The 10,357-nt window shown below is 47.3% G+C and overlaps 1 protein-coding gene across 2 annotated transcripts in view; it reads left to right on the top strand.

Annotated features, from left to right (window-relative positions):
• TSTD1 (thiosulfate sulfurtransferase like domain containing 1) overlaps positions 1-478 on the top strand; it is a 77,942-nt gene extending 77,464 nt beyond the window's left edge. The window contains exon 4 of one of the 2 annotated variants that reach the window (XM_075330041.1): positions 1-478. This exon is cut by the window's left edge and continues 228 nt beyond it. The gene's annotated coding sequence lies outside the window, so the exon portion shown is untranslated. The other variant, XM_075330040.1, reaches the window with a different exon arrangement.
• Positions 479-10,357: the final 9,879 nt, after the last annotated feature.

Here is a 10,357-nt window from a genome sequence, read left to right as displayed (position 1 = left end):
CAGTGGGTGACGAGACAAGAAACGAAACCAGACTAAGTTTAACTGCAAACTTTTTATATCCCGGTAAGGGAAACAGGAGGTGAACCTCAATATGCAAAGTGAATATAAACACCAATAAATGTACAAACACCCAGTCACGAAACCAGGATCAGCATGCTGGGGCAGAGACCGATTTTAATGGGACAGGAATCAGCAGGAACAATTTACCTAACCAGGAACTTCTGGAAGTACTAGATGGTGCAAATCACTGGGTGTATTAAGGAGCTGTCAATGAACCAGCACACCAATTAATCTTAACAGAAACTCTAATTCCCTGCCCTTCCCCCACACATATAAACAACACAGGGGAGTACCCCGGGATTATACACCTACTAGCAGAGATACACAAACAGTAAGATTCAGTACTGCAGCGGTATATAATAGATCTGGTCTGGTGCCAAACCACTACCGAGTCAGTGTGCACACTTGTCCGCAAAAACAAAAAGATATAGGCAAGGCCTGAGCTCAGGACTCACTGTTACACTGTATTTATCTAGGAAGGTCTCTGGGCAAAGGGGTATCCGCTCCGCGTTCGGCTCCTCAACAGTTCTCTCTACAATCACAGTTTTGCCTCTCCCTGGCAACAGTGTATGAACATAGGCACTTAGCTGCATGGCCTTACACAACAATTAGCAGGCTGTCTCCCACAGTCCAGGGACTTGAGACCAACGCAGGGACAGGCAGCAACTACACTTCAGTGTCTCTCTCAATCTCTCTGTCCCACTGTTTCTCACTTCCTGTCCTTTTCTCCTCACAGAATCCTCCTTAAGGCACTGTACCCACACTGCGTTTTTACCCGCGTTTTTTTTGCATTTTTGCTGCAGAAATTTCTTGAGAAAATGGTTGTAACCTTTCTGCAGACATTCCCCAGCAAAACCTATGGAAAAAAAAGAATAGCTGTGCGCACACTACGGTTTTTTTTTCAAGAAAATTCTTTCTGTAGAATTTCTTGAGAAAAAAAATGAGCATGTCACTTTTCTGCGTTATAGATAATGGTAAAAAAAGCGAAGGGACCAACCTTGCTGTAAAAACGCATGCTTTATTGGTGCGTTTTTTGAACGCAAGTGCGCTAATCTTTCAGACCCTCAAGAAATTTCTTGGGAAATTTTTTTGATGAAAATCCTTTTTTTTGTGTGCACAGGGCCTTAGGAGTGAGCAGACAGCTCCTGGTGGACAGGAGGAGACACTGCAGCTGGAGTATTAGCAATATCAGCACTCTCACATGCCACCCCACTTGAGGTTGGCGTCCCCGTCACACCTTCCCAAATAAAGTCCCCTTGTGTGTAGCGCTGGAGAGGTACCCTTGCGGTGGCTCGAGTGGTCCTCCTGAGACCTAGAACAAGCTCACCGGTACTGAGCTCCTCCAAGGTGATAGTGTCAGGAGAGGCTGAAGTCGAAGCTCCTTCGTGGACACCTGGACCTGGAATGGACATCTGTTCCTGCCCACTGTCAATGGGAGAAAGCACAGACTCTCCCTCAGGGGAGATCCCCCATCACAACTGGGGGATGATCAGCAGGCGCTGGAGTAGGGTCAGCCCGCCATACTGCTTAATCAAAGGAATTAACACCGGCGGTATGGGGTCAGACACGTTCGGGATTGGTACAGGGTCATCAAACTGACATGGTCGTAGCATATTGTGATGAAGATTGCGAGTCGGTCCCCCAGTTCCCACAGGTTCTACCTCATGCATGGGGATTTCCGGGGCCACCCTCCTTTTACTACGTACAATGTCACTTCCCATCGGTCATCTAGCTTGCCGGACCGATGCTTAACCCTTACCATCACTCTGTCCCCAGGAAAGAAGGATTCAGTCTGTACAGGTAGAGTATCTTTGAGTTTCACCTGATTTAATCGACCACCCACCACCCTCAATCAACTTCTGGGAACCACTTGGAGGTGCTCCATGGCGGGTTGACTGAGGGATCAGGTATGTGCAAGTCCTCAATCTCCCTACCGGCTTTACCATCATCAGTCCAATGAGCTCGCTGGTCACCCTCCAAAGTCCTCAGCATCTGTAGGAGGGTGTGGTTAAAATGCTCACAAGCAACATTACCCTGTGGGTGGTAGGTTGTTGTCCTCGACTGCTCGATATCATACAACTGGTAAAGCTCACCCTGAAAGCATGCCCCTTGATCATAATGCACCCACTGTGGCAAAAGTGTTTACACGTTGCCTCAGCAGCGGACTCGGCGGTCTAATCTCTCGTCGGTTCCGCCACCGCATACTTGGTAAAATGATCGGTCAACTCCAGGCAGTAAGAGTACCCTGACGTTAAATATCCCACCTGCAGATAATCTATCATGAGTATCTCCAATGGGGCCAAAGTCTTGATGGTTTGAACAGGAGCCCGTTGCTCGAGACGCTTACTTAACCCACACACTCGGCACGGTTGACAAACTTCATTCACCATCTTTTCTAGGTCAGGACAATACATCATTCACTGCAGCCACCGGTGGGTCTTTTCACTTCCAAAATGCGCCCCCTTCTTATGCATTTCACAGGCAATCACCGGACCCAGAGACATCGAGATTATAAGCTGGTGTCGATACTATAACTCAGCTTGTAGGTACACTCTCCAATACAGAATTCCATGCTCGACACACAGCTGGTCCCACTGGTGCAACAGCTTTTCCCCCTCTAGAGACATCTCTGTCTTCTGTTTCTGGATGAGGCTAGATTCCGCTCTGAACCAAGCACTTCACTCTCCAGCCTTCAAATTCGGCCTCCAAGATGGGACTTCTGGAGTAAAGATCACATTCTTCTCCCTGAATGCATTGTGCGGAAGATACCACTGCCATTTGACCTCCTACGGCAGCGGCTGGTAGTTTAACGCTGACAAGCTGCCCTCTGGGGAGACATTGAACCGGCAGTGTATAGCGAGATGACCTGGCTGATAACATCTCCAGCAGACACGTCTAGCGTAATGGTGACTCCCGGGCACAGTTCCCCCGTGAGTCTCGCGCCTGGACGGGCGTGGAACTAACTGGCGCAGCAGGTGGCCTCCCTCCACTCTGGATCCTCGAGACTTCGTAGGAATCTGTTGGCCAGGGCGGTTGTGAATTGGTCCCGTAGTAACTGGTCCACATCCCGGAATGGCCTCAAAGTCCAAGCGTTGCACTTCATTCAGAGTTTCTTACAGGGTAGTGGAGTACTGCATCAGGGACTCATGCTCCCCTTGGGGATGATTAAAGAAGAGGGCACGTAATTGCGCCACTCTGGCGCGGCCTCCCAGGTTCCCTTCTAGCAATTTCAGAACCTTCTCTAAAGTGTCCCTCTCTGACTCTGGCCATACCAGTACAGTCCGTCTGGCATTTCCCTCTAAAACATTCAACACTACCTCAGCCCTCAGTTCGGGAGCTAAATTACACATTTTCAAGACACTCCACACCCTTTCTGTCCAGTCCGGTAAAGTCATGTTTTCCCGTCATACTTGGACAGATGTTGTAAAAGCGCCCCCACCAGCACGATCCCTCAGGAGCCATAGCCACAAGTGGCGGATTCACTTCCGCCAGTGGTGCTGCTGACACAGAGGGACTGCTTCCCTCCTCCCTGACTACGCTGTATCCTAACGACGATGCCAAAATGTGATACCAAGAGGTTACTTCCAGGATACAGCGGGTCACAAAACAAGGAATAAGACCAGACTAAGGGGGCCCTTTGCACACTACGACATCGCAAGCCGATGCTGTGATGCCGAGCGCGATAGTCCCCGCCCCCGTCGCAGCTGCGATATTTTGTGATAGCTGCCGTAGCGAATATTATCGCTATGGCAGCTTCACATGCACTTACCTGCCCTGCGACGTCGCTCTGGCCGGCGATCCGCCTCCTTCCTAAGGGGGCGGATCGTGTGGCGTCACAGCGACGTCACATGGCAGGCGGCCAATAGAAGCGGAGGGGCGGAGATGAGCGGGACGTAAACATCCCGCCCACCTCTTTCCTTCCGCATTGCAGAAGGGACGCAGGTAGGAGATGGTCCTCGCTCCTGCGACTTCATACACAGTGATGTGTGCTGCCGCAGGAACGAGGAACAACAACGTACCGTCGCTGCAGCCAAAATAATGAAAATGACCGACACTACACCGATCATACGATACCGACGTTTTTGCGCTCGGTAATCATAGTGAAAACGATTTACACACTACGATGTCAAGAGCGATGCCGAAAGTGCGTCACTTTCGATTTGACCCCACCGACATCGCACCTGCGATGTCGTAGTGTGCAGAGGGCCCCTAAGTTTAACTGCAAACTCTTTATACCCCGGCAAAGGAAACAGGAGGTGAACTTCAATATGGTCTTGCCAATATACTGTTTACCACAGCAGCACAGGATCCTGTAAATAACTCCCTTCGTTCTGCAGGTAATAAGGGACCTGATTTCAAAAGTCTTGTCATTCCCTATACTGCAAAAAGTCTTACCCTCCTCTATCAGCTTACAATTGACGCAATCCCGACATTTGAAACAGCCCCTGATGTTATTGTCAGTCCGGACAGCCTGATTCTCACGAAAGTGGCTGTGCACCAACCTATCCCTGAGTGTGTTGTATGGTTGCCAATTATTGTTTGATCTTGATGAAGCAACCATCCCAGCTGTTATTACTTATACAGGTTTGAGTGTGACTTACATTCATACCTCTTGTAGTGTGTGCCTTATATATATACTGTTTGGGGGCTGTTAGTTTACATTCTGCAGCCCTTGACAAACATTTTATTCTTTTATGGTGGCAGTCCACCCTTTTATCTGTATATCTAATAAATGTTATGTTTTAGGATTTTTTTGTTTCCTTGATCTGACCCCATCTGCTACTTACCATTTCTGAACAGGGGGATTTCAATAAGGTTATTGCTATTTGTGACTTTGAAGTGCCGATAAATGGCAGGTTTTCTTTCCTCTGACCTCGATACGCGACAGTGGGTGAATGAGGCCAGGGAGGTCTTTTCGGACAGAAATCTCACTCTTAAGAGATATACACCTACCTTAAACGGGGCATTCAAGGACCTCACCAAGGTCTATAAGGAAAGAATTATTTCATGGTGGGAGGTTCAGACCTTGGAGAGCTACTTGAAAGAAAAAATAGTGCCACGCCACCTTAGGATTACCCTGCAGCCGGGATTTAGATTTAAAAACGCTGATTTTCTTGCAAAATGGGAGAAAGAGGTTACTGAGAGCTCTCTTAAACTTATGAAATTATTGCTAGAGGAGGAGAAGAAAAATTTGGTGAATCTTGAGGAATCATTAAAAGAAAATATTGAGATTACCAAAAAATTCTCTGGGGAAACGGAGTTTCAGACAAAAGAATTAGCCCTTCAAGGGGTTGTTGAAAAGTTCCAGTATAAACTGAAGGAACGTAAACATAGATTCTTTATCAGGGATTTACAAGATTTTAAGGATAATAGAGTCTATGTTTACACTAATAACCGTGGGGTGAGAACGTACGACACTGATATCTCATCCACGGATGCTGAACTGTCTGATGGTGAGGGGAGCAACAACAATAGTAACTTTCGTCCGCAACAGCGCTATAAGAAACCCGGTGGCAGGGGTAGACCAGGACGTGGGTCAGCACAGGCCCCAGGAAGGGGCGGTTTTTTAGACAGCCAATATTTTTTGAGAAGCAGGAATCAGCAACATCCGCAGGCATGAAGGCTCCTCAGATAGTGAATCTATCCTCCAAAAGTTTGAGTACAACTGAGTTACAGGTATTGAACAGGGGACTTTCTTTCGTACCCACTTCCAATTTTGAGGAGTTTGGGACTATTAAGGATTTACATCTCTTTGCCAGACTCCTTAAATGGAAGATTTTTCATGGGAAGGAAGCAGAGAAATCTGCAAATGAGCTGGGCTTATCCGAGGATCTCTTACAGGACGTACGTTTTCTGTTTCATCTGGATGATCGTAATCCCAATGATTTTGGTGAGGGACCATTTACGAACCTTAAGAATAGGAGCAGTAGGATGCCACCAAATACCTCCTCGGTGGATGTAGTTGACATTTTTGTCAACCTTGTGACAGAGGAGATACAAAAAGGATACAACTCTTGGGATACGAAATATAATCTTACAAAGGCCGAGATGGACAGTCTTCGGGCTTTGGAACAGGACTCCAGTATCACCATAAAGCCCTCGGACAAAGGGGGCAATGTGGTGATACTGGATACCCAGAGCTACAGAGACCTATGTTGGGACATTCTTAGGGATGAGGATTGCTATACCTGCCTTTCATCTAACCCTATCCCAGGATTTAGGGATGAATTGAAGAGTCTCCTGGCGGAAGCCCTGAGAGATGGTATCATTGATAAAAATGAACATGATTACCTTTTTCCCCATTTTCCGGTAATGGCAACTTTTTACACACTGCCTAAAATCCACAAGGGACTGTCCCCTTTGAAGGGGCGCCCGATTGTGTCAGGGGTGGGCAGCCTTACCGAAAAATTGAGTGTTTACGTGGATAAAATCCTACGACCGTTTGTTGTCTCATTAAACTCTTATTTGGGAGACACGACTGATTTCTTGAAAAGAATTGATGATGTTTTCCTGGAGGAGGGTATGCTGCTGTGTAGTGTGGACGTTGAGGCTCTTTATTCGTCAATCCCACATGCAGCAGGGTTGGAGGCCACGAAATACTATCTGAACTCAAGGGGTAACCATCTGTCTGGTCATAATGAGTTTGTGCTCAGGGCTCTGCGTTTTTGTTTAACTAAGAACGTGTTTGTTTTCGACGGTAAGTACTTCCACCAGCGCAGGGGCACTGCGATGGGGAGTTGTTGTGCCCCATCGTATGCCAACCTGCTCCTGGGCTGGTGGGAGGAAACCGTCGTTTTTGGAGGGGATGTGGACACTGAGGATGTTGTACTGTGGTTGAGGTACATCGATGATATTTTTGTCATTTGGAAGGGTCCCGAAACAGGGTTCCTGACTTTCATCGATGTCCTCAACCACAATGGGATCGGCCTACGCTTTACCTGTGAGGTTAGCAGTGAGAGACTGGCCTTTTTGGACATCATGGTGGAGAAAGGGGAAGGTGGTCGTTTAATGACCAGCACTTATAGGAAGCAAACTGCCTCAAACTCTCTTTTGAGGTGGGAAAGTGCTCATCCTAAATCCCAGAAAAAGGGTATACCTAAGAGCCAGTTTGTCAGAATGCGACGTAATTGTTCTGAGGAGTCTGGCTTTAGAGCACAGTCTGCTGACCTCATGGGGCGGCTCGATGATAGGGGCTATCCCAGAAGGGTGGTCATGAATGCCTTTGATTCTGTGGCAAGGATGGATAGGGCTGCTGTGTTGAACCCAAGACGTGAGCGAGAGGATCAAATCAATACCCTACGGTTTATTACTACCTTCTCAAATGGTGCAAATGATTTGAGGCGCACTTTGACTAAATTCTGGCCCATTCTTAAAATGGATCCCGTACTGGACAAACATCTTTCTGATTACCCCTCTGTCACTTTTCGGAAAGCGAGGTCACTCAGGGATAGGTTGGTGCACAGCCACTTTCGTGAGAATCAGGCTGTCCGGACTGACAATAACATCAGGGGCTGTTTCAAATGTCGGGATTGCGTCAATTGTAAGCTGATAGAGGAGGGTAAGACTTTTTGCAGTATAGGGAATGACAAGACTTTTGAAATCAGGTCCCTTATTACCTGCAGAACGAAGGGAGTTATTTACAGGATCCTGTGCTGCTGTGGTAAACAGTATATTGGCAAGACCATTCGTGAGCTGCGCAGGAGGGTGGGGGAACACAAAAATGATATTCGGAAGAATAACGACACGCCCGTAGCGAGGCACGTTAACAGCTTTCATGGTGGGAGGGAGGATGCCATTAAGGTGATGGGTATTGATCACATCAGACCCCCAGTAAGAGGAGGTAACTGGGACAGACTACTATTGCGGAAGGAATGTTTTTGGATTTATACCCTAAAGACTGAGGCACCGATTGGACTGAATGAACAGCTGTCTTTCCTCCCTTTTTTAGATGCACCTTAGTGTAGGGTGCATTGTAGGAGGGATAGACGACGGTGAGTGGGGGCGCCACTGGCGTGGGGCTCTAGGGTGCCGACCTCCACATGCCAGGTAGGGACAGTTCATAATTCTAGGGCATGTGCAGTGTGCACTTAGGCTTTTTTCCTCCCCTTTTTTCTATCTTATGGTCCATGACGGTTCCTCTCTGGTTTTGGGTGTTGTTCCCTCTTTATTGACGCTTTTGTAGTTCGGAGTCTGTCGGATGTGTACATAAACTAAACCCCCTCCCCCCCCCCCCCCCCCCCCCCCCCCTTGGTTTCCTGTATAACCCTATGGGTCTTTTGGTCCTCCTGCTCACGAAATTCGTGGTTCTGATTTTATGGGGGGTTGTATGTGTTTTTTATAGGGTGGAGTATTGTCCGATTGATCTATTGGCCTTTCTGTCTAATTTGGTATCTGTAATGTGTTTTGGATGATCCTGTGATTGTGTAGGCCCCTTGCACCTTTACTGAACACAAGGATTAATACCTTGTTGTCATTACTAGATGTAGGCGCAGCCTGGTTAATAAGCATATGTTTACCGGATACTTCCGGTTTTGCTTCGACTATAGGCTTTGCGTTCCAGGCTCCTGCCTATGACGTCGGCGGCGCAGGTATGGTGATGCGGCCGACGGGCATGATGGTGACGTTGTGGCTTCCGGCATAGTGCATGCTGGGACTTACGTCACGACGCTGCGGTGGACCTACCGCGCATGCGCGGCCCCTATAAGAAGCGCGGTTTTTAAATTAACCGGCGCGGCACCTGCGGCTGGGCGTTCTTCCCTGCCGGACTTTATTTGGGGTAAGCAGTTGGTCTATGAGACTACTCCTCACGTCTGTATGATCGGATAGGCAGTAAGGTATGATTTTTTTCTTCCACAGTCCGTCCTATGGGGCAATTTTGATTATATATCAGTCTGGTATGATTACTGATACGATGACTTGTACCCTGAAAAGACTCCCCTGATGATAATCCTTTGAAACGCGTCGGGAGGTACCTTGGTATGGTTTGAGCGAAGTAAAGGTATTTATGCAAGACCTACATGGGGTCACCTGACTTTGAGCCATACCATCATATGCCCTTTTGAAAATACGGTAAGGCCGTTTTTTCTATTTGTATGGTTGCCAATTATTGTTTGATCTTGATGAAGCAACCATCCCAGCTGTTATTACTTATACAGGTTTGAGTGTGACTTACATTCATACCTCTTGTAGTGTGTGCCTTATATATATACTGTTTGGGGGCTGTTAGTTTACATTCTGCAGCCCTTGACAAACATTTTATTCTTTTATGGTGGCAGTCCACCCTTTTATCTGTATATCTAATAAATGTTATGTTTTAGGATTTTTTTGTTTCCTTGATCTGACCCCATCTGCTACTTACCATTTCTGAACAGGGGGATTTCAATAAGGTTATTGCTATTTGTGAACTTCAATATGCAAAGTGAATATAGACACAAATAAATGTACAAACACCCAGTTACCAAACCAGGATCAGCGTGCTGGGCCAGAGACCGATTCCAGTGGGACAGGAATAAGCAGGAACAATTTACCTAACCAGGAACTTCCTGAAGCCCTAGATGGTGTAAATCACTGGGTGTATTAAACAGCTGTCACTGCACCAGCACACCAATTGACAGTCTTAACATAAACTCTAATTCCCCGCCCTTCCCCCACATATATAAGCAACACAGTAAAGTACCCCGGGATTATATACCTGCTAGCAGAGATACACAAACAGTAAGATTCAATACTGCAGCGGTATATAATAGACCTGGTCTGGTGCCAAACCACTACTGAGTGAGTGTGCACACTTATCTGCAAAAACAAGAAGATATAGGGCAGGCCCGAGCTCAGGACTCACTGTTACACTGTATTAATCCAGGAAGGTCTCCGGGCCATGGGGTATCTGTTCCATGTCTGGCTCTGCAACAGTTCTCTATGGACCAGCAATCATGGGGACAGATCACTTCAGGACTTCACTGTGCAGCAGTTCTCTCTGGCACTGACAATCACGGCCGCAGTTCTCAGGATCAAGTCACAGTCTCAAAAGGAAGGCATCAGATGCAGATCAGCTTCAATCAGAGTTTTCTCTCTCCCTGGCAACAGTCTATGAACATAGATACTTAGGGCGCCTTTGCGCGTTGCAACATCGCACGTGCGATGTTGGTGGGGTCAAATCGAAAGTGACGCACATCCGGCGTCCTTTTCGACATCGTTGTGTGTAAATTCTAGATGATACGATTAACGAGCGCAAAAGCGTCGTTATCGTATCATCGTTGCAGGCTCCGACTTTTCCATAATTATGCTGCCGTGACAGGTA

This window comes from Anomaloglossus baeobatrachus, chromosome 12 (assembly GCF_048569485.1).
Source record: "Anomaloglossus baeobatrachus isolate aAnoBae1 chromosome 12, aAnoBae1.hap1, whole genome shotgun sequence".
NCBI classification, from domain to species: domain Eukaryota; kingdom Metazoa; phylum Chordata; class Amphibia; order Anura; family Aromobatidae; genus Anomaloglossus; species Anomaloglossus baeobatrachus.
This window is presented reverse-complemented; position numbering and strand designations above follow the sequence as displayed.